The sequence below is a fragment of the Hyla sarda genome, chromosome 2 (genome assembly GCF_029499605.1).
Source record: "Hyla sarda isolate aHylSar1 chromosome 2, aHylSar1.hap1, whole genome shotgun sequence".
In the NCBI taxonomy this organism is placed as follows: domain Eukaryota; kingdom Metazoa; phylum Chordata; class Amphibia; order Anura; family Hylidae; genus Hyla; species Hyla sarda.
Window position 1 is genome coordinate 252,249,446 of NC_079190.1, and position 24,035 is coordinate 252,273,480.

Sequence of the window (24,035 nt, forward strand, 5' to 3'; positions counted from 1 at the left end):
TGTATCCAACACCCTATATGTGCGCTTGTTCACACTCCTGCTAATGGATCGTCAACCTGGGTATATGTGCGAACCCCTATGTATGTGCTTATTCACACTGCTGCCGGTTGATTGCCCTTCTGGGCGTATGTCCAACACCTTATGTAGGTGCTCATTCACACTCCTACTGGTTGTGATATTTGAATAGTTTTCAGATTGAAGTTCTTAAATAAATCGTTTTATCACCGGCTAAGGCGTATATCCTCCACTGTATAACACTCTCCGATTGGGATTAATTTAAATCACATATGAACATATACGGTCCTAGTTATTCATCCTCGTATTTGTTTTATTTTTGTAGTTCTAATATCCAATCTGCGTTATTAGGTTTTAGCTTTCTGTTCACATTGGTGTATTCATGTCTCAGCCTTTTTTAACCCTCTCCATGAGACATTCACAGTCACCACAGCACCTCATTCATACAGTGTTATCTGTTAATTACTATTATACTGAGGTGTATATATTCACTGCACTGTAGAGCTCTATATAGTGAATATTCAGGGTGTAATTCATACACCTCGATTCTTCACTATTACTTGTAGTGAGTATATTACTATGTATGTGAGCCCATCAATCATCACAATACCAATAAATCACCACATGCATATTTCACACAATTTGTAGCCTTTTTGTTACTCATGCACAAATAGATTCAGGTATGATTGGACGATTGCATATAAACCTCTGAGTACGTAAAGACTCTGTTCACATTGTATTGCGGTCACACATATTGTTCAGCATATATGGAGCCAATTGCAGATGTGAGGATATTATCCAGTTTAATAATTTGTAGAATTCAAACGTTAATAGTCATTGATTGTAGTTGTATTTAGTATGCACAGTCTATAATGCGATTGTCAGCAACTTATGACCTTTATCATATTGATATATTTAAATATGCACTTATTTCTTTTTGTTATCCATTTGCATATTTGATATATTTTATACAAGTGTTCCGTAATTATTATTCACTTAGTATCATATTTCCTTTCCCACAGGAATCCATTTACACTTTGCATGCATGCATTGCCTTATATCTTGTTTAAGAGAGGTCAATAGAAAAAAGTGCAAATGGAAAGAAAAACCTGGTGTAGATCAAGGATGCAGTTCACATTGTCTAGGTTCGACGCGTTTCTTTTGCCAGGTCTTCAGGAACCATATTAGGCCATTCTCTTTCATCAGAAGTATAGAGCCATGTTGTTTGATGTCCGACACTGATGGCGGTCAGCACCAAATGCCGCCATTGTATCTTCTTTAAATAGGACGTCATTCCCACTCCACCCTCCTTCCTTTCTGGTTCTACCTATCACTGCTTGCTACGTCAGTTACCTGGCGTGTCTATGTGCAGAGAAGGTGATTGGGACCAGGTGTGTGGGGGAGTGTATTCTGGTCAGGGTTAGGGTATTACTACACGTTCTAACCATTCTGTCAGTTTCTGTTTAGATGGATTTATTGAGGCTGCAATGATATATTAATACAGAGATTTGCATTGTTACCGAAGAGCTGCAAATTCATTGACCGATCCGATATATAACTATGAAAAATTATATATTTATTATTTACTTTATTTTGTTGGTCTTTCTTACTTTGTAAGAAGCATAATAGGGACGCTAGGGGAGGGATTATTTATTTCTCATTTAAATGAAGCTTGAAAATGCTATGAATTCATTCAATCCCTTGGGTCTGACTGAATCCATAAGAAATGTCCATTTAGCTTCTACCTGCAAGAGAATTTTATCCCAGTTCCCCCCTCTAACTGGGGGCTTAACCACTTCCAGCACCTGTACCTTAAGTTCTCTAGGGTCACCGTCGTGGCTACATGAGAAGTGATTTCCCACTGGGGTGTCTCTTCGATGCCTTATATCAGCCAGATGTTCCTGTACCCTATTTTTCAATGTTCTAAATGTTTTACCTACATAGTTGACCGGGCACGGACAACTCAACACATAGACCACCCCTTTCGTGTTGCAATTTGCCCAATGCTTCAGGGGAAATAACTTTTGATTAGTAGCACTCACACAGTGATTACCCCTTTTGATATGTGGACATACAATGCATCCACTACATGGATAGGTACCTTTTGCTCCCGTTTTTAGCCAGGTCTCCTGGTTTGTTTCTGGTTCCAAATTGCTTCTAATGAGTCTATCTTTTAAATTTCTACCTCTTCGATATGTTATAGAGGGATCTTCTGGTAGCACTGTCGCCAGTGTCTTATCTGCCCTCAGGATCTCCCAATATTTATGGAAAATTTCTTTTACCTCCCTCGATTTAACATCATAGTTGCCTACTATTCTGAGAATCTCCTCTCCATCCTGTTTAGGTTTTGGAATCAATAGTTCTGTCCTAGGGCTATTAAGGGCCCTATGATAGGCTTTTTTCAGGACTTTATTGGGGTATCCCCTTTCCCTCAATCGTTGTCTTAACTCCATAGCTTTGGTTTGAAATTCCGAAAGACTTGAGCAATTGCGCTTTACCCGTAGGTATTGTCCTGTCGGTATACCCTTCCTCAGGGGGAGAGGGTGATGACTCTCCCACCGAAGAAGGGTATTTGTGGCTGTCTCTTTCCTATGAAGCGTGGTCTCAATACTGTTACCTACGGGTAAAGCGCAATTGCTCAAGTCTTTCGGAATTTCAAACCAAAGCTATGGAGTTAAGACAACGATTGAGGGAAAGGGGATACCCCAATAAAGTCCTGAAAAAAGCCTATCATAGGGCCCTTAATAGCCCTAGGACAGAACTATTGATTCCAAAACCTAAACAGGATGGAGAGGAGATTCTCAGAATAGTAGGCAACTATGATGTTAAATCGAGGGAGGTAAAAGAAATTTTCCAAAAATATTGGGAGATCCTGAGGGCAGATAAGACACTGGCGACAGTGCTACCAGAAGATCCCTCTATAACATATCGAAGAGGTAGAAATTTAAAAGATAGACTCATTAGAAGCAATTTGGAACCAGAAACAAACCAGGAGACCTGGCTAAAAACGGGAGCAAAAGGTACCTATCCATGTAGTGGATGCATTGTATGTCAACATATCAAAAGGGGTAATCACTGTGTGAGTGCTACTAATCAAAAGTTATTTCCCCTGAAGCATTGGGCAAATTGCAACACGAAAGGGGTGGTCTATGTGTTGAGTTGTCCGTGCCCGGTCAACTATGTAGGTAAAACATTTAGAACATTGAAAAATAGGGTACAGGAACATCTGGCTGATATAAGGCATCGAAGAGACACCCCAGTGGGAAATCACTTCTCATGTAGCCACGACGGTGACCCTAGAGAACTTAAGGTACAGGTGCTGGAAGTGGTTAAGCCCCCAGTTAGAGGGGGGAACTGGGATAAAATTCTCTTGCAGGTAGAAGCTAAATGGACATTTCTTATGGATTCAGTCAGACCCAAGGGATTGAATGAATTCATAGCATTTTCAAGCTTCATTTAAATGAGAAATAAATAATCCCTCCCCTAGCGTCCCTAATATACTTCTTACAAAGTAAGAAAGACCAACAAAATAAAGTAAATAATAAATATATAATTTTTCATAGTTATATATCGGATCGGTCAATGAATTTGCAGCTCTTCGGTAACAATGCAAATCTCTGTATTAATATATCATTGCAGCCTCAATAAATCCATCTAAACAGAAACTGACAGAATGGTTAGAACGTGTAGTAATACCCTAACCCTGACCAGAATACACTCCCCCACACACCTGGTCCCAATCACCTTCTCTGCACATAGACACGCCAGGTAACTGACGTAGCAAGCAGTGATAGGTAGAACCAGAAAGGAAGGAGGGTGGAGTGGGAATGACGTCCTATTTAAAGAAGATACAATGGCGGCATTTGGTGCTGACCGCCATCAGTGTCGGACATCAAACAACATGGCTCTATACTTCTGATGAAAGAGAATGGCCTAATATGGTTCCTGAAGACCTGGCAAAAGAAACGCGTCGAACCTAGACAATGTGAACTGCATCCTTGATCTACACCAGGTTTTTCTTTCCATTTGCACTTTTTTCTATTGACCTCTCTTAAACAAGATATAAGGCAATGCATGCATGCAAAGTGTAAATGGATTCCTGTGGGAAAGGAAATATGATACTAAGTGAATAATAATTACGGAACACTTGTATAAAATATATCAAATATGCAAATGGATAACAAAAAGAAATAAGTGCATATTTAAATATATCAATATGATAAAGGTCATAAGTTGCTGACAATCGCATTATAGACTGTGCATACTAAATACAACTACAATCAATGACTATTAACGTTTGAATTCTACAAATTATTAAACTGGATAATATCCTCACATCTGCAATTGGCTCCATATATGCTGAACAATATGTGTGACCGCAATACAATGTGAACAGAGTCTTTACGTACTCAGAGGTTTATATGCAATCGTCCAATCATACCTGAATCTATTTGTGCATGAGTAACAAAAAGGCTACAAATTGTGTGAAATATGCATGTGGTGATTTATTGGTATTGTGATGATTGATGGGCTCACATACATAGTAATATACTCACTACAAGTAATAGTGAAGAATCGAGGTGTATGAATTACACCCTGAATATTCACTATATAGAGCTCTACAGTGCAGTGAATATATACACCTCAGTATAATAGTAATTAACAGATAACACTGTATGAATGAGGTGCTGTGGTGACTGTGAATGTCTCATGGAGAGGGTTAAAAAAGGCTGAGACATGAATACACCAATGTGAACAGAAAGCTAAAACCTAATAACGCAGATTGGATATTAGAACTACAAAAATAAAACAAATACGAGGATGAATAACTAGGACCGTATATGTTCATATGTGATTTAAATTAATCCCAATCGGAGAGTGTTATACAGTGGAGGATATACGCCTTAGCCGGTGATAAAACGATTTATTTAAGAACTTCAATCTGAAAACTATTCAAATATCACAACCAGTAGGAGTGTGAATGAGCACCTACATAAGGTGTTGGACATACGCCCAGAAGGGCAATCAACCGGCAGCAGTGTGAATAAGCACATACATAGGGGTTCGCACATATACCCAGGTTGACGATCCATTAGCAGGAGTGTGAACAAGCGCACATATAGGGTGTTGGATACACGCCCGGGATGGCGACTAATCCTGTGTACTAATGAACACACCCATGTGGAGTACGACCAACATATCGCAACCGGCATGAATGTGAACAAGCATATAGCAATATGGGATTAATTGCAATTTAACACAGCACTATGAGCAATATATTACGGAATTGTTGTTGTATTGTACTGGTATTCCAATGTGGATGCACCTATTATATACCGAAATAAGAAAAGGATAATAACGCAGACACAGCGGCTACCTATGTGAATAGGCACCGATACTGAGATTGATCAATAGACCTTTAACACACAGGAACTTATGAACATTGTTTGAACTTTCAGAATTATTACGGAATTATGAACATTGTTTGAACAATAGTAAATTATATACACTGGTGGCGGTCAAGAAAATAATAATTTTTCAAAAAATTTTTTTTTTTTTTCCTAAAAAATCTTTCATTCATTATTTTGTTTTTTGTACATTTTTTAAGGATAAATTAAAAGCAATATTTTAAAGGTTCCCTTTACGATTATTCTTTCTAATTAAATTTGGGAGACCTAACCTACGCAGTGGTCAGTACCACAAAAATCTTTTTTAAATATTCACTTGCATATTATGAAATTGCATTACCAGTAATTTACAAATAAACATCTATTACCCAAATTGCTCTTTTCACAAGAAGAAGCTATTTGTAAAAAAAAAGTTGAAAAAATGTGCCTGTAGTCTGTTTATTCAAGGAGCAAAGTGAATATCAGGATGGCTGGCAGCACACTTGAAATTAACAGAATACAGGTCCTGAAAACAATGCCTATATTCTACTGAGAACACCGTGAAAAATATTTTCACATGATTGACTGATGTACAGGGCCAATGCTTGATCCCAATTTCTGTATAACAATCATGCAGGGCAGGGTGGGGTAGAGTAGGGAGTAGGCATGCATGATGCGGCTTGGGGTTGCCTCTATGACACTTGAGCTGCTTGGGAAAAGAATGATAACTTTTTGAATGGTCATCAGAAGACAGAATGGCATGATTACTTTTCTCACCCTAAGCAATATCCACAAAGGGTGCACCACCTATAATAAACAACTGTAATGTATATATCGGGTGCAAGCCTGCATTAAAAAATACAAATGCACAACATGAAAATTGATCATGCGTAAACAAATGGCTGCACAACTGAAAGATTCCAAACCAAGTTAGAACTAGAGATGAGTGAACCAAACCCATGGAACTCAAGTCTGTATTCAGTTTGGATAGAACTCAAACCTTCGGGAAGTTTGGTTCAACAGACCCAGATAAAATAACATTAGCCACATGGCAAAAAGGAGAATAAGGAAGGATAATATGACCTCAAGGAATTCCATAATGCCTTTCAAACAGCTCTTCCAGCCAATCAGGAGGCAGTTTGGAGGTGATGTCAAAGCCACTAAAAAACCTATGCGCATAGTTTAAGAAACCATTTTAGAGATGTTAGGTGAAGATCTCTGTGAGGGACACTTAGCAGTGAACAATACAGATAGCAGTAGGTCCACACATGTAATTGCAGTAAAGCAGCTGAGAACATTTTAGAACTGTTCCGTCAGTGCCAAATCTATTTAAATTGGAAGTTAAGTGTGTAGGTTTTTTTGTTTGTTAGTTTTACACTAATTATGAAAAGCCTTTGGATAGGTGATAAGATGTCTAAGCGCCGGAGTACCCCTTTAAATCCATACAAAAAAAAAAGGTACTAACACTACCAGTCTGGTCCATATGGTCAGAACCCCTGCCCACTGGGCAAATTCCATGCACTAAATATGTTTTTGGTATGATTTTAAATGTTTTTAATTGTATTCATTCTATTTTGATTTATACTATTATCAGATTCAGAGTTTTTCTGTTGTGCAGCCATTTGTTTATATAAGACCACTTAGGGGGAGATTTATCAAAACCTGTACAGAGGAAAAGTTGCCCAGTTGCCGATAGCAACCAATCAGATCGCTACTTTCATTTTGCAGAGGCCTTGTTAAAAATGAAAGAAGCAATCTGATTGGTTGCTATGGGCAACTGGGCAACTTTTCCTCCAGACAGGTGTTTTGATAAATCTCCCCCTTAGTGTCTAGAGGTCTGTACCTGGTACAGTGCTGACAGATTCCCTGTAAGTATTTAAACTTTGACTATTCCAATGTTAGGCTGGGGTCACAAATTTTATTTTGATTAGTATTTGGTCAGTTTTTTTCGTCAAAACCAGAAGTAGATGTAAAACACAGAAAAAGGTGAAAATCTTTCTATTATAGCTTTTCTTCACATTGGTTCCACTCCTGGTTTTGGCTACAAATACTGACTAAAATACTGCATGTGACGTAAGCTTAATGATGTCATATTCTTAAGATAAATGATGCCATATCATTGGGATATGCCATAACACAATCAATAAAGGTTTGACCTTTCTGACCCATCTGTTCCAGAGAACAAAAGGGCAGAAGCTTCTTAGACAGTTTCTCTACCCAGCCATTCAAGTGGGGTTGTTGTTATAGCGGATGCAGAGTTAGTAGGTGCACCTGGGCCCTGCTCTCTGGTGGGCTCAGCAGTTCTTTTGCCATTTAAATTTCTCTGCCATATAAGGTTTGGTAAGGCCATAAGTTATCAAGTTATGGTAGGTCCACCCCATAAAAACCTTTGGTACCTTTCTTGCTGCTGTAGTAATTGCTAAAGAAAGTGATCATACAGTAATACAATACAAGCAACAAATATCTGAAAAAGGGTATTTGAAGTGTAAAGAACTTTTACATGTTTAACCCTTTTTTAGAGCTCATTCAGTATATTACAAATCACAAGAAATGAAGGAAGGGTGATTGTTTGAGAGCACAATGTGAGACAATACTAGACATCTGTTGTCTCCTAATTTAATGGATACTTCACATATAAAATTGTGCCTTTTTTCTCTCCTTGACATATTTCACGCTATGCTGGATTCCCTGAAAATACTACAAGCCAAAACAATCAGATCTAAAGAATGAAAAGGTTTGGCCTATGATTAAGTAACCTGTTGACCTCTCCATAGCTTTGTCATTACCTCCCACCAATCCTGTTTCCCAACTCTATCATGGGCAACGTCTCTGGGGGTCCATTGCTTTTCTTCATCTTATGATGCAGAAAGAAATGATCAGAGTTGGTAGGCCAGCTATTCTGCACCTAACTGAGCCTGGAAGAGAAGAGCAGCAGAAATGTCAGTTATCTTGATGCAGTATTGATTTGTAAAGTCCAGTAATTCTAGGCTTCGATCTACTTACTTCCTTTTATCTTGACCATGGCTCTGCCCTTTATATTGTAGTCAGCAGGCGATGTAGGTTCAGTTTGCCTGAAGGTGTGTGCTTCTTCATCTAGCTCTTCTTTCATCTAGCAAATTTAGAATGGTGTTTCATAGTCATGTGAAACTATTCAGCGGTGATTTCCATTTAATTTATGCATAGCAAATATGTTCTGAAACATGGTAAACACAAATGTGACAGTAACTGCAGCAATAAAGTCTACTCACGCAGTATAAATAAACAGCCCTCTGTAAACGTATGCTGCAGCCTCCCAATGTGCAGCAGTCAACAGATGTATCATGGAGGATATATTTACCTACAGGAATCAGAACTGTTACTAAGCAACTAGTTACATAGTTACATTGTATGGTTGAATAAAGACCGTCAAGTCCGTACATCAAGTTTAACCAAGGAGGTTAGGGGAAAGAATATGGCTGAATAATTGAGAGGGGATGTGATTCTGTTTTTCAGCATATGCATTAAAGGGGTATTCCAGGCCAAAACTTTTTTTTATATATCAACTGGCTCCGGAAAGTTAAACAGATTTGTAAATGATCATCATTTAACAGTTAGACAGAAAACTTCAGAAGCTAATAACTATTGGAAGGATTAAGATTTTTTTAATAGAAGTAATTTACAAATCTGTTTAACTTTCCGGAGCCAGTTGATATATAAAAAAAAGTTTTTGCCTGGAATACCCCTTTAATGATATTTTGCTCTAAGAATGTATCTAAGCCTGTTTTCAAGTCTTCAACATTCACTGTGATCAGTTCCTGAGGTACACTGTTTCATAAATTCATACTGTAGTTCTTATAGTAAAGAAGAATTGTCGTTCCTGGAGACTAAGGCTATGTTCAAATGAGGGATTTCAATGGGATTCTGCGGCACATTTCACATAGCAGAATTTCCACACCGGAAACATGTGGGGAAGAAATTCAAATTCATACACATGCAGGCCTAATCTTTCTGCAGACAACGCATGGAATGATGAACGCATGATATGCTGGCACTCCACATTCATGGGGAATGTCCGCATGAAGATTCTCTGTGAGGACATTCCCCTGTGTGTACACAGCCTAAACTCTTTTTTGCTCTCCAGTAGAAGCGAGTGTCCCCTTATCTTTTGAGGCAGTTTAGCAGATACAGGTTTTCCCCATATTTTTGTATGGGCCGTTTACTTATAGATAATAGATTATAGATGAGTTGATCCTACCTCCCCTCATCTCTTCTCAAGACTAAACAAATCATATTATTTGTATCTTTCCTCATAACTAAGATTTTCCAAGCCTCTTATTAGTTTAGTTGCTCACCTCTGTACATTTCCAGCTCCAGGACATCCTTTTTATGAAGCTCTCCGCAGCAAATTTTTGGCAGTGGAATTTCCTCTGCAAAACATCCGACGCAGGCCCCATTGAAGTCAATAGGGACTGTGAAGGATTTGCCACAGTGAAAACTCTGCTGCTGAAAACGCTGCGGCCCATCCCCATTCAAGCTCGCAGCAGTAAGCTCGCTGTGAGTTTAAAATCCCATCCACTTGTGTGTACGCAGCCTTAAGGTACATTTGCACATACAGGATCTGCTACATATTTTGCTGCATACTTTCTGCAGCTGATTTTGCTACCTATTGAAGTTAAAGGGGTACTCCGGTGGTCAACTTGTTTTTCCATTTTTGGCTTATCCTATTTGTTTTGTTTCATTTCTATTCTTGTTGTTTCGGCTACTCTATTTCCGTTCTTTGTTGTCTTTTTATCCCCCACTTTGTTTTCCTATCTTTGCTTCTATTTCCTGTTTCTTGCTGTTCTGAAAACTACAAATCCCAGCATGCCACATGCCTTGCTGGTTTGTTCCGCCCTTTACCCACCCTACTATTTTCCCGGGTCGGCCCTATTATACACAGCACACTAATATAATCAGCCTTGGTTGAGATACACTGTCATACACACACAAAAGGGACTACAGCTCCCAGCATGTGTCTTCAGGAGTCTTCAGTCTGTGGTATAACACCAGCATGTTACCTCTGTAGTCTCCTGGGGGTTGTAGTTCACCACACCTCTATAAGGCATACACCAGTGTTTCCCAACCATTGTGCCTCCAGGTGTTGCAAAACTACTACTACCAGCATGCCTGGACAGCCAAAAGCTGCTGGGAGTTGTAGTTTTGATACAGCTGAAGACACCCTGTTGGGAAACAATGCACTTTGTTTGTAATATACTGAATAGGCTAGGCTAGAGTTTCCCAATCAGTGTGCCTCCAGCTGTTGCAAGACTACAACTCCCAGCATGCCCAAAGACTGTCAGGGAATGCTGGGAGTTGTAGTTTTGCAACAGCTGGAGGCACACTGGTGTGTAAACACTAGCATACACACATAACAGGGACTACAACTCCCAGCATGTGTCATTCAGGAGTCGTCGTCCCCCTCCTTCACACACAAAAATCATCCCCAGTCCGAGATTTATTCCCATGCCGTTTATACATCCCCAGCTCTGCACTTTGTTATCCTCCCCTTCACATAACACTCTCATCTTCCCTGTCTTCTTTCAGTGCAGACTTGCTTCCTCAGAAGACCGAGCAGGGGTAGGGGAGGTGAGGAGCTGTGTAGGAGCTTCTTGCTCTCATGCACACCTGCATCCTCCAGTAGGGGGAAATGAGGGGGCGTGGTTTATATCTCTCATGCAGTTCTGAAAGAACAGAGGGAAAAAAAGCTATGACATCTTGTCCACAGCCCAATCCTAACATGTGGACAACAGTAAGAGATCCAACACAGAACTACAGAACTTCCTGGCCCACAGGTAAGAAAAAAAGACACATGATACACAAACATATAATGCATTTCAATTGCAAAAAACAGGAACATTAAAAGAAGATGCAAAATAGCCAAAAATCTTAACCACCGGAATACCCCTTTAATGGTTAGCAAAATCTGCAGCAGAAAAAATTTGCCAAAATATGCAGAAGATCCTAAATGTGGGAACACACTAAAAAGTGGTAATATTATATCCCTGTCCCGTGAGTCTATGTCTCTTAGGGTATGTTCACACTGAGGAATTGGAGCAGAATTGAAGAGGAATAATTTCAGTCCATTTTTAGTTCATTTTATGCAGAATTCACGTTGAAATTGTGTGGAATTTGCATGGAATTTGTGCAGACTTCAATGGGCTTTTACTCGTGGATTAATATTCTATCTTCATCAGTGTTCAGAGAAAGAGAACGGAGCACTCCCCTCTTCAGTACTGCAGTCGTGTGAACGTCCACTGTGTCCTGGTTCATCTGGCTCAATCAGGATGGCATCAACAGGTGGCAGTTGTTTCAAGGCAGGGGAAATTGCTGGACACCAGGTGACAGTGTTTCGCACTGACCTGGCGCTTTCGCAAGCCCTTGCTAGCATCGCTCTGTTCTGCTTAAAGGGGCTATCCACCATAAGGTGATTTTAGCACGTACCTGGCAGACAGTAATGGACATGCTTAGGAAGGCTCTGTGCTTGTCTTGGGGATAAATGGCCATGTCATGAGATTACCATGACACTGTGGCTAGCTTTTTGTGAGCTAGTATTTCCTGTTTGACTTTTCTTTTTTTGACTACAAATTCCACAATTCCATTTTCCTCCCTTCCACACATCAGCCACCCCACCCATTGAAACATAAATGAGCTGCAAACCTGTGGTTTTCAATCAGGGTGCCTACAGCTGTTGCATTAGTTGCAGATTGATCTCTCTACCACCAAGCGATCCCTCCACCCATTGAAGCAGACAGGCTCCCTGTCATCAGCTGACTAGTGAGTCAGGTCTCGGCCGCATTGCAAGCTGGGAAAAATCTGCGACAACCGTCATTTTGTATGCTGTTAAAAATAAATAGTGGGGTGAAAATCACATAAGAATTGTGAGAAAACCGTCACACACAGCTATAGACACTATATTATGAACTACACTGACTTTACAACCCCTGTAGCATAGGCAAACAAAAATATTCCTGGAATACCCCTTTAAATAAACTGTTTCTATGAATGAATGGATAAGAGAGAGGGTGTTACGTCATCTTCAGACATACTAAACAATTACAAACAGGGAACGATCTGCAGCCTGTGGTAAATACATATATAGATCTTGCTTGTTCCGTTTTAAGAATGCTCTAAATTCATTTTTGTCATTCAGTCCCAATGGCCCAGTGGCATTTAGACGAATTAATCCATAGTAACCCTTTCTGTAATAGACATTGGTGGCAATCTCCCCCTGCTGGTGAGGTGTCCACCCTTCCTGTCCCTAGAAACCTTAGGCAGGATCCATCAGAAGCATGATGTATGTTCATGTGATTTATAAAGCGGGTGGCTCCTATCCCTGTTCTTAGGGAGCGTAAATGCTCTTTAATCCTCACTATCATTTGCCGTTTGGTTTTGTCTAAGTGGAACATGCCTCATGGACAAACCAGGGCATAAACTACGTAGGGAATTTTACAATTGATGAATTGATTGATTGTGAAATAATGACCACTCAACCAAATATTTTTACAGACAATAGTTAAGAACACAGGGTGAAATTCCCGCACCTATAGTTTCCTACGAGGGCTGCTTTGTTGAGCCAACCTGAATTCGACTTCTTTTGCTTTTTATTATTCAGAGATTTTAGCAGTGTTCCTATTGTGTGGTCCCTATGATGGGTAAAGATGGGTGGCACTGTTACTAGTTCTCTTAAGTCTTCATCCTGTTCTAGGATATACCAGTTGCATCAGACCACATCCCTGATGAGGTTATTCATTGGGCTGTTGTCAAACGCAAATGTGAATCTAGATTTGTGTTTTTTACGGGATTACTTGGTATTAATTAACATAGGAATTAGACAAAGTAAGGCGAATTCCCAAATACCTCAAGGCAGTGTCTTGCCATTTGTAAGGAAAATGCTTTTTCAACAACAAGGTCAGTATCAAAAATATTGACCGGTAGGGCCTCAGTCTTACTTGGGTTTATTTTATAGCCAGAAAGTTTTCCGTAATAGTTAAGGGCACAGTGGAGATAGGCAGAGAAGTTTAGAGATTACAAATAGAGAGGAGGACATAATCGGCAAACAGTGATATCTTGAATATTCTCATATTTATCTGTATGTCTGGGTTATTCCTAATATGTGTGGCAAGGGGTTCTATACATAAAATAAAAAGGAGTGGGGATAAGGGGCAGCCCTGACGGGTTCCATTTCACATAGTAAACTTTTGGGAAGTTGCGCGGGGCAATCTGACTTGAGCTGTAGGAGTAGTATAAAGGCTGGACACGGCAGTGGCAAACGGACCAGAAATACCATAACTTTTTAATGTTGCAAAGAGAAAAGACCAATTTAGCATTTTAAAAGCCTTTTCACCGTCTAGGCTCAAAAAGATTCCAGACTTCTTGGTCTTATTTAGGATAGCGATAAGGTCTATGTTTTGCCTTGTACCATCTCCAGCCTGCCTATGTTGAACGAAACCGACTTGATCCTTATGAATCATAATCGGTAAAACTGTACATAGCATATTAGCTAGTTGAGCAGTTGCTATCAGTCTATAGCTACCATAATCAGCCGGATCTTTACAGGGTTTCGGAATTACTGTGAGATATGAAAGTAACATAGTGGTTGGAATGGGTGTATCGCATAGAAAATAATTAAATAGACTGTGTAGGTGTGGGATTAAAATATTTGAAAACAACTTATAATATAAATAAGTCAGACCAACAGGTCCTGGAGATTCCCCATTCGGCATATGCTTTAGTGTTTACTGTATTTCATCTATCGAAATAGGTGAGTTCAATTTTTGGAGATCTGAAGGGGAAATTGTGGGGAAATGACATGCTTTCAAGTAGTCATATATCTGGGTCTTCCTATCCCTTGAATCATCAGCAGATGTATTATATGGTAGGTTATAAAGGCTCATATAATAGTCTTGGGAAAGTTTGCCCATTTGGCTTGGGTCATAAATTAAAGGACCCTTTTTGTTTTTCAATGCAAAAGGGCTAGATTGTGCGGAACGGGAATGTAGCTGAGCTGCTAGGAGGGTATGGGCCTTGTTAGCATCTGCATAGTATTTATGCCTAGTATAAGATAGCAATTTCTCTATGTGGTGAACTGTCACATCTTTTAATTTATTACGTATACAAACTATTCTTTTTAAAGTGGTGGTCATAGGTCGTAGGAGTTTTACACATTTTATTTTCCTGGTGTTTAAGTTGTTTCTCCAACTGGACTGCTATATTTGTAGCTCATATTCTATCTTCAGGCGAAATAGAATTCAGCGTCGGAATTCTACTGAAAGAAATTCCTCAGTGTTAACAGGGCAAAGGAATGTCCATTCTAGTCAATGGAACTTTCATTGTTGCCTGATTTGGAGCGGAATAGGTAAGCGAAATTTAATTCAATTCCTCTCCAATTCCTCCGTGTGAGCATATTCTTATAATCCATGAGCATATTCTGCTAGCCTTAGAAGCTTGACATTGCATGCTGTTCTGAAGTCTATGATCTACAAGTACACCAACATCTTTCTCTACCAGTGACTGTCCCAGTTTGACTCTGCCTGAGACATATGATACAGTATAAGAAGCTTAGGGGAGAAAGAGGGTGCTAGCTCTTTTTGTCATCCAATCAGCACTTACATGACAGGACCGCTTATGGAAAAAAGATATATATATATATGTCACGATTCGGCTGGCTGGAGGTGGATCCTCTGTGCCAGAGAGGGATTGGCGTGGACCGTGCTGGTGGACCGGTTCTAAGTTGCTACTGGTATTCACCAGAGCCCGCCGCAAAGCGGGATGGTCTTGCAGCGGCGGTAGCAACCAGGTCGTATCCACCAGCAATGGCTCAACCTCTCTGACTGCTGAAGATAGGCGCGGTACAAGGGAGTAGACAAGAGCAAGGTCGGACGTAGCAGAAGGTCAGGGCAGGCAGCAAGGATCGTAGTCAGGGGCAACGGCAGGAGGTCTGGAACACAGGCTAGGAACACACAAGGGAACGCTTTCACTGGCACAATGGCAACAAGATCCGGCGAGGGAGTGCAGGGGAAGTGAGGTATAAGTAGGGAGTGCACAGGTGAGAATACTGATTAGGCCTGCTGCGCCAATCAGTGGCGCAGCGGCCCTTTAAATGGCAGAGACCCGGCGCGCGCGCGCCCTAAGGAGCGGGGCCGCGCGCGCCGGGACAACACAGACGGGGAACGGGTCAGGTACGGGAGCCGAGATGCGCATCGCGAGCGGGCGCGTCCCGCATCACGAATCGCATCCCGGCTGGGAGTAATATCGCAGCGCACCCGGTCAGCAGGTCTGACCGGGGCGCTGCGAATGAGAGAACGCTGTGAGCGCTCCGGGGAGGAGCAGGGACCCGGAGCGCTCGGCGTAACAGTACCCCCCCCCCCCTTGGGTCTCCCCCTCTTTTTGGAGCCTGAGAACCTGAGGATAAGACTTTTGTCCAGGATGTTGTCCTCAGGTTCCCAGGATCTCTCCTCAGGGCCGCAATTCTCCCAGTCGACCAAGAATAATCTTTTACCTCTGACCGTTTTGGATGCTAGAATCTCCTTCACAGAAAAGACGTCAGAAGATCCGGAAACTGGAGTGGGAGAAACAACTTTGGGAGAGAAGCGGTTAAGGATGAGTGGTTTAAGGAGAGAGACATGGAAGGCATTGGGAATACGGAGAGAAGGAGGAAGAAGGAGTTTGTAAGAGACAGGGTTGATCTGGCACTTGATTTTGAAAGGACCAAGATAGCGTGGTCCCAGTTTGTAACTGGGGACACGAAAGCGGACATATTTAGCGGAGAGCCATACCTTGTCTCCGGGAGCAAAAATGGGGGGAGTTCTTCTTTTTTTATCAGCAAATCTTTTCATCCGGGATGAAGCCTGTAAAAGAGAATTTTGGGTCTCTTTCCATATGGTGGAAAGATCACGAGTCACTTCATCCACAGCGGGCAAACCAGAGGGCAAGGGAGTAGGGAGGGGAGGAAGAGGGTGACGTCCGTACACAACGAAAAATGGGGATTTAGCAGAAGATTCGGAGACTCTGAAGTTGTATGAGAATTCGGCCCATGGTAGAAGATCTGCCCAGTCATCCTGGCGGGAGGAAACAAAATGCCGTAAATAGTCACCCAGGACCTGATTAACTCTTTCTACTTGCCCATTGGATTGGGGATGATAAGAAGAAGAGAAGTTTAATTTGATCTTGAGCTGTTTACAGAGGGCCCTCCAGAATTTAGACACGAATTGGACGCCTCTATCTGAGACGATATGCGTGGGCAAACCGTGAAGGTGAAAAATGTGTATAAAAAATTGCTTTGCCAACTGAGGCGCTGAAGGAAGACCAGGAAGAGGAATAAAATGTGCCATCTTGGAAAATCGATCAACGACCACCCAAACAACTGTGTTGCCACGGGATGAGGGCAAGTCCGTAATAAAGTCCATACCAATCTGTGACCAAGGCTGTTCAGGAACAGGCAGAGGATGAAGGAGACCAGCAGGCTTCTGGCGAGGAGTCTTATCCCGGGCACAGACAGTACAGGACCGCACGAAATCAATAACATCAGTCTCCAGAGTCGGCCACCAATAAAATCGAGAGATGAGTTGCAAGGATTTTTTGATGCCCACATGGCCTGCGAGGTGGGAGGAGTGTCCCCATTTGAGAATCCCGATACGCTGGCGTGGAGAAACGAAGGTCTTCGCTGGAGGAGTTTGCCTGATGGAAGCTGGAGAAGTGGAGATCAGACAGTCCGGAGGAATGATGTGTTGCGGAGAGACCTCTACTTCAGAGGCATCAGAAGAACGAGAGAGGGCATCGGCCCTAATGTTCTTGTCAGCAGGGCGAAAATGGATTTCAAAGTTAAAACGGGCAAAGAACAACGACCACCTAGCCTGGCGAGGATTCAGTCGTTGGGCAGACTGGAGGTAGGAGAGATTCTTGTGATCAGTGTATATGATAACTGGAAATTTTGATCCCTCCAGCAGGTGCCTCCATTCCTCAAGCGCCAATTTAATGGCCAGTAGTTCTCGATCCCCGATGGAATAGTTTCTCTCCGCCGGGGAGAAGGTCCTAGAAAAAAAAAACACAAGTCACAGCATGCCCGGAAGAATTTTTTTGTAGAAGGACAGCTCCAGCTCCCACTGAGGAGGCATCTACCTCCAATAGGAAGGGTTTAGATGGGTCAGGTCTGGAGAGCACGGGAGCGGAAGAAAAGGCAGACTTGAGATGTTTAAATGCGTCTTCCGCTTGGGGGGACCAGGACTTGGGATTGGCATTTTTCTTGGTTAAAGCCACGATAGGAGCCACAATAGTGGAAAAGTGTGGAATAAACTGTCTGTAATAATTGGCGAACCCCAAAAAACGTTGGATAGCACGGAGTCCGGAGGGGCGTGGCCAATCTAAGACGGCAGAGAGTTTATCTGGGTCCATTTGTAGTCCCTGGCCAGAGACCAAGTATCCTAGGAAAGGAAGAGATTGACATTCAAAGAGACATTTCTCCATTTTGGCATAAAGTTGATTGTCACGAAGTCTCTGAAGAACCATGCGGACATGCTGGCGGTGTTCTTCTAAGTTGGCAGAAAAAATCTGAATATCGTCCAGATAAACCACAACACAGGAATATAGGAGATCACGAAAAATTTCATTAACAAAGTCTTGGAAGACGGCAGGGGCGTTGCATAGGCCAAAGGGCATGACCAGATACTCAAAGTGTCCATCTCTGGTGTTAAATGCGGTCTTCCATTCGTCCCCCTCCCTGATGCGGATGAGATTATAAGCACCTCTTAAGTCCAGTTTGGTAAAGATGTGGGCACCTTGTAAGCGATCAAAGAGTTCCGAGATAAGAGGTAAGGGGTAGCGGTTTTTTACCGTGATTTTATTAAGTCCGCGGTAATCAATACAAGGACGTAGGGAGCCATCTTTTTTGGACACAAAAAAAAATCCAGCTCCGGCAGGAGAGGAGGACTTGCGGTTAAACCCCTTTTTTAAATTCTCCTGGATGTACTCCAACATGGCAAGAGTCTCTGGAGCAGACAGAGGATAGATTCTGCCCCGGGGTGGGGTAGTACCCGGGAGGAGGTCAATAGGACAGTCATAAGGCCTGTGAGGAGGCAAAGTCTCAGCTTGCTTTTTGCAAAAAACGTCAGAATAGTCCATATAAGCCTTAGGAAGACCGGATACAGGGGGAACCACAGGGTCACGGCAAGGAGTACTGGGCACCGATTTAAGACAGTCCTTGTGACAAGAAGTACCCCAGTTCTTGATTTCTCCTGTGGACCAATCAAGGGTTGGGGAATGGCGTTGAAGCCACGGTAATCCAAGAAGAATTTCAGAAGTGCAGTTGGAGAGGACCAAAAATTCAATTTTTTCGTGATGAGGTCCGATGCACATTAGGATAGGTTCCGTGCGGTAACGCACGGTACAGTCCAATCTTTCATTGTTAACAGAATTGATGTAGAGGGGTCTGGCGAGACTGGTCACCGGGATGTTGAACCTGTTGATGAGAGAGGCCAAAATAACATTTCCTGCAGATCCGGAATCCAAGAAGGCCGTAGCAGAGAAGGAGAAGGTAGAGGAAGATATCCGCACAGGCACAGTAAGGCGTGGAGAAGCAGAGTAGACATCAAGAACTGTCTCATCTTTGTGCGGAGTCAGCATACGTCTTTCCAGGCGGGGAGGACGGATAGGACAATCTTTCAAGAAGTGTTCGGTACCGGCACAGTACAGGCATAGGTTCTCCATGCGGCGTCGTTTCCTCTCTTGAGGTGTCAAGCGAGACCGGTCAACTTGCATAGCCTCCACGGCGGGAGGCACAGGAACGGATTGCAGAGGACCAGAGGAGAGAGGAGCCGGGGAGAGAAACCGCCTCGTGCGAACAAAGTCCATATCCTGGCGGAGCTCCTGACGCCTTTCGGAAAAACGCATGTCAATGCGGGTGGCAAGATGAATAAGTTCATGCAGGTTAGCAGGAATTTCTCGTGCGGCCAGCACATCTTTAATGTTGCTGGATAGGCCTTTTTTAAAGGTCGCGCAGAGGGCCTCATTATTCCAGGATAATTCGGAGGCAAGAGTACGGAATTGGATGGCGTACTCGCCAACAGAAGAATTACCCTGGACCAGGTTCAGCAGGGCAGTCTCAGCAGAAGAGGCTCGGGCAGGTTCCTCAAAGACACTTCGGATCTCCGTGAAGAAGGAGTGTACAGAGGCAGTGACGGGGTCATTGCGGTCCCAGAGCGGTGTGGCCCATGACAGAGCTTTCCCAGACAGAAGGCTGACTACGAAAGCCACCTTAGACCTTTCAGTTGGAAACTGGTCCGACATCATCTCCAAGTGCAGGGAACATTGCTTAAGAAAGCCACGGCAAAACTTAGAGTCCCCATCAAATTTATCCGGCAAGGATAATCGTAAGCCGGAAGCGGCCACTTGCTGCGGAGGAGGTGCAGGAGCTGGCGGAGGAGATTGTTGCTGGAGCTGTGGTAATAGCTGCTGTAGCATCACGGTCAGTTGAGACAGCTGGTGACCTTGTTGCGCTATCTGTTGCGACTGCTGGGCGACCACCGTGGTGAGGTCGGCGACAACTGGCAGTGGGACTTCAGCGGGATCCATGGCCGGATCTACTGTCACGATTCGGCTGGCTGGAGGTGGATCCTCTGTGCCAGAGAGGGATTGGCGTGGACCGTGCTGGTGGACCGGTTCTAAGTTGCTACTGGTATTCACCAGAGCCCGCCGCAAAGCGGGATGGTCTTGCAGCGGCGGTAGCAACCAGGTCGTATCCACCAGCAACGGCTCAACCTCTCTGACTGCTGAAGATAGGCGCGGTACAAGGGAGTAGACAAGAGCAAGGTCGGACGTAGCAGAAGGTCAGGGCAGGCAGCAAGGATCGTAGTCAGGGGCAACGGCAGGAGGTCTGGAACACAGGCTAGGAACACACAAGGGAACGCTTTCACTGGCACAATGGCAACAAGATCCGGCGAGGGAGTGCAGGGGAAGTGAGGTATAAGTAGGGAGTGCACAGGTGAGAATACTGATTAGGCCTGCTGCGCCAATCAGTGGCGCAGCGGCCCTTTAAATGGCAGAGACCCGGCGCGCGCGCGCGCCGGGACAACACAGACGGGGAACGGGTCAGGTACGGGAGCCGAGATGCGCATCGCGAGCGGGCGCGTCCCGCATCGCGAATCGCATCCCTGCTGGGAGTAATATCGCAGCGCACCCGGTCAGCAGGTCTGACCGGGGCGCTGCGAATGAGAGAACGCTGCGAGCGCTGTATATATCTCACATGCTGGAGAATATATGTTTTTTACTGTCCTTACAAGAAAAATAAGTCATATGTACCCAAAATGTCAAAAGAATAAAAAATTCTTATTAAGCTATATTGATAGAAAAATAAGACAGGTATAGTAATCAGATTTTGCACTTCTCTGCACAAACTTGGCTTGGATTATGGTGTGGTATAATTTGTGGCATAATTTAAAGCCATTTTTGGTGCAAATTACACCACCATGGAAGCAGTCACGCATTTTCAAAATTCCATCTGCCACTTGGAAAGTGTGGTGCACGGAAAAATGGAACAGGCATAGACAAACTGAGAAATGGCTCCAAACAAACCACGTTTTGACTATCCCTTCCCCACTGAGAGTTATTTTTCCCTCTTTGTATGGCAGTTTTCTAGTAAAAAGATGTGACTTAACGTTTATACTTGATATGCCATATAGTGTAAAAAATGGGCAGGGCTTAGCAGGAGGGATAGGGTGCCCTATGCTCCACTGAATTTACAGAATACTGGCATAATAATAGCAGAAATACAGAAGAGCCAAGAGCTAGTCATAGATACAGCAAATGTATTTTCTGGGTAAGCTAAGCTTCTTTGTATCATCACAGGCACATGAAACTCTGGTCTTAATAAATTCCCCCCACCACCACCATTATGTGCATGGGAAACTTTTATAACATAAAAAAAAAAATCGGAGGCACTTTCAAGTTTCTCCACTCCATGTATCTCGCTTTAATACCTTGTATATATAATGAAGTCTAATTTCAGGACTTTATGAGCCCAGGCATATGTATAATTGAAATTGGATAGTTATGAATGAAAAATGCCCTGAAATACCTTGATCTTGCCATCATCTGTGACAGAATCGTGCTGCTCTTCAAAGGATACAGTTTTGCTTTATCAATGCCTAGCCGATGGAAATTAGAGGCATAGCAACAATAGGTAAGTTGTCACAAGTAAGGCATCACATTAAAATTCCAAAAGAGAAATGTTGTGCTAAACATGGTGGAAAATGACCACATTTATGTTTGTTTTTTCTGTAAACAGCTCACAGATCAAGAATGTATTGCATTGAACTGTATTACTGTCTTAATATATATATATATATATATATATATATATATTTTTTTTTATTTTTTTTTATTTTTTTTTTTTTTTTCCACATGTTTTTGTCCCACTGGGGGACATGAACACAATAACACGTCTATATTGTAGTGTGTTTTGATTTTCCTATAACCCATAACACCCTGGAAAGAATGGGAGTCTGAGGGTCTATTCACATGTACAGTATTCTGCCAAGATTTGATGCGCAGGATTTGAAGCTGTGTTTAGTCTTTCAGTTTACATTGAAATCTTGCGCATCAAATCTTGCGGATCAAATTTGCACAGGATACTGTATGTGTAAATACATAATTAACATGGTGGACTGGGGAACCCAGGCTTACCATAGGTTAAATAACCTGAACTGAAGGTATTATGCTTGTGTGAAACTAACTAGAGGTCAAGGTTGGTATTGACCATGGCATCTGATGGATTAAAGGGGTACTCTGGTGGAAAAATAACATTTTTTTAAATCAACTGGTGCCAGAAATGTAAACAGATTTGTAAATTACTTCTATTTAAAAATCTTAATCCTTACAGTACTTATTAGCTGCTGTATACTACAGAGGAAGTTCTTTTCTTTTTTAATTGTGTTTCTGTGTGGCCACAGTGCTCTCTACTGACACCTTTGTCCATGTCAGGAACTGTCCAGGAACAAATCCCCATAGACAACCTATCCAGCTCTGGACAGTTCCTGACATGGACAGGGGTGTCAGCAGAGAGCACTGTGGTCAGACAGAAAATAACTACTCAACGTTCTCTGGAGCATACAGCAGCAAAAGTAATTTGGCAGCAGTTTAAAAAAAAAATGTTTTCCACCGGAGTACCCCTTTATACAGCCAAAAATTGAGTAATCCCAATGTCTGAAGCTGCAAGGGTGTGTCAGCTGTAGAACATAAAATACCCCTCCCCCACATATGAAATATTCTGGGCCCCTGAACCATATTGCCCCCTCACACATAAATGGACAAGGAATACCTTAGACTGTGTAGTAATTCTTTTCTTAATGACAAATTCTATTCTGAAATATACTTTTTCAGTTCATCTTTTGATCCACTTTTTTTCCTTTGTATCAGTTTTGACAAATCTCTCCTACAAGATGCATGTAATGTATCTAAGATACAAATTGAAAAGGTTCCAGGTGGGACAAAAATAGAAACATGAAAGATTTTTTGGCAGAAAAAGACAATTTGGTCAATTTAGTCTAACCTTATATTATTTCCTCTTAGGATAAAGATGTACCTCAGGCATGTTGTTGTTGACATTCACTTGGTGTGGTGATTTACCAGCCACATCTGCTGGAAATTTTTACCGAACACCTACTACTCTTTCAGTAAAATAATATTTTCTCATGTTGCTCCTATCTTCATATTTACCCCAACAGATTGTGTAACTTTCAGTTTCACGTGTCAGTTTCTTACTAAAATCCCTTCTAAGCTGAACCTCATTTAATCTTCTAACATATTTAAAGGGTTCAAGTCCCCTCTTTTCTCTTCTTTTCTTCAGGCAGGAATGTTTTATCCTTATCTGGTATTCTGGAATAAATTGTGACATTTGTTAGAATGGGATGGAATAAACTTTATGTACAATAAGTCAGGAGACCAATTGGTACAGTGCTCTCTAAGCACCACTTCTATTCCATTCTATAAATCGGGAGAGAAGTCACAACAGTCACAGTCCAGGGACAGTTTCATCGATGTCTTTAAGTTTTTCCTTCTTCGCCTTCTAAAATCCTTAACTCATTTATTTTTCCATCCACAGACCCATATGAGGGCTTCTTTTGCAAAACCAATTTAACTGTGTAATGAAATCACTTATTTTACCATAAAATGGACAACATTTTTTATATGTGGCAGGAAATTGAAAAGAAAACAGCAATTTTGCAACTTTTGGGGAATTTCATTTTCACGCACTACACTTTAACGTAAAACTGACATCTTCTCTTTATTCTGTGAGTCAATGCAATGTTAATGATACCCATGGTTAAATGCTTTTCTATGTTTTTTTTTTTAAGTGTTTAAAAAAAACTCACACTTTTTAATCAAAATAAGTATGAGTAAAACTGTACTATTATTATCCCCTTTAACTTTCTTATTTTCTCCTTATATGAGGCTGTATGACGACTTTTTTTTATTTTTATTTTTTTATTGGTAGCACTTTCGGTTACTTTTTATTCCTTTTTTTCTGGGATTTGATGTGACCAAATTTCAGCAGTTTGCACTTTGGTATTTTTTTTTTACATTTCTGCCATTCACCATATGGAATCATGAACATTATATGTTAAT

At 41.9% G+C, this 24,035-nt stretch overlaps 1 long non-coding RNA gene across 1 annotated transcript; it reads right to left on the reverse strand.

The window, feature by feature from the left end:
- Window positions 1–7,971: 7,971 nt before the first annotated feature.
- On the reverse strand, window positions 7,972–22,860 carry LOC130355995 (uncharacterized). Its single transcript, XR_008888726.1, has 5 exons — window positions 22,729–22,860; window positions 21,487–21,556; window positions 8,651–8,739; window positions 8,406–8,511; window positions 7,972–8,317 (listed from the first exon to the last, which is right to left on the reverse strand). It is a non-coding gene; the product is annotated as an uncharacterized LOC130355995 (long non-coding RNA).
- Between the last annotated feature and the right edge of the window lie 1,175 nt (window positions 22,861–24,035).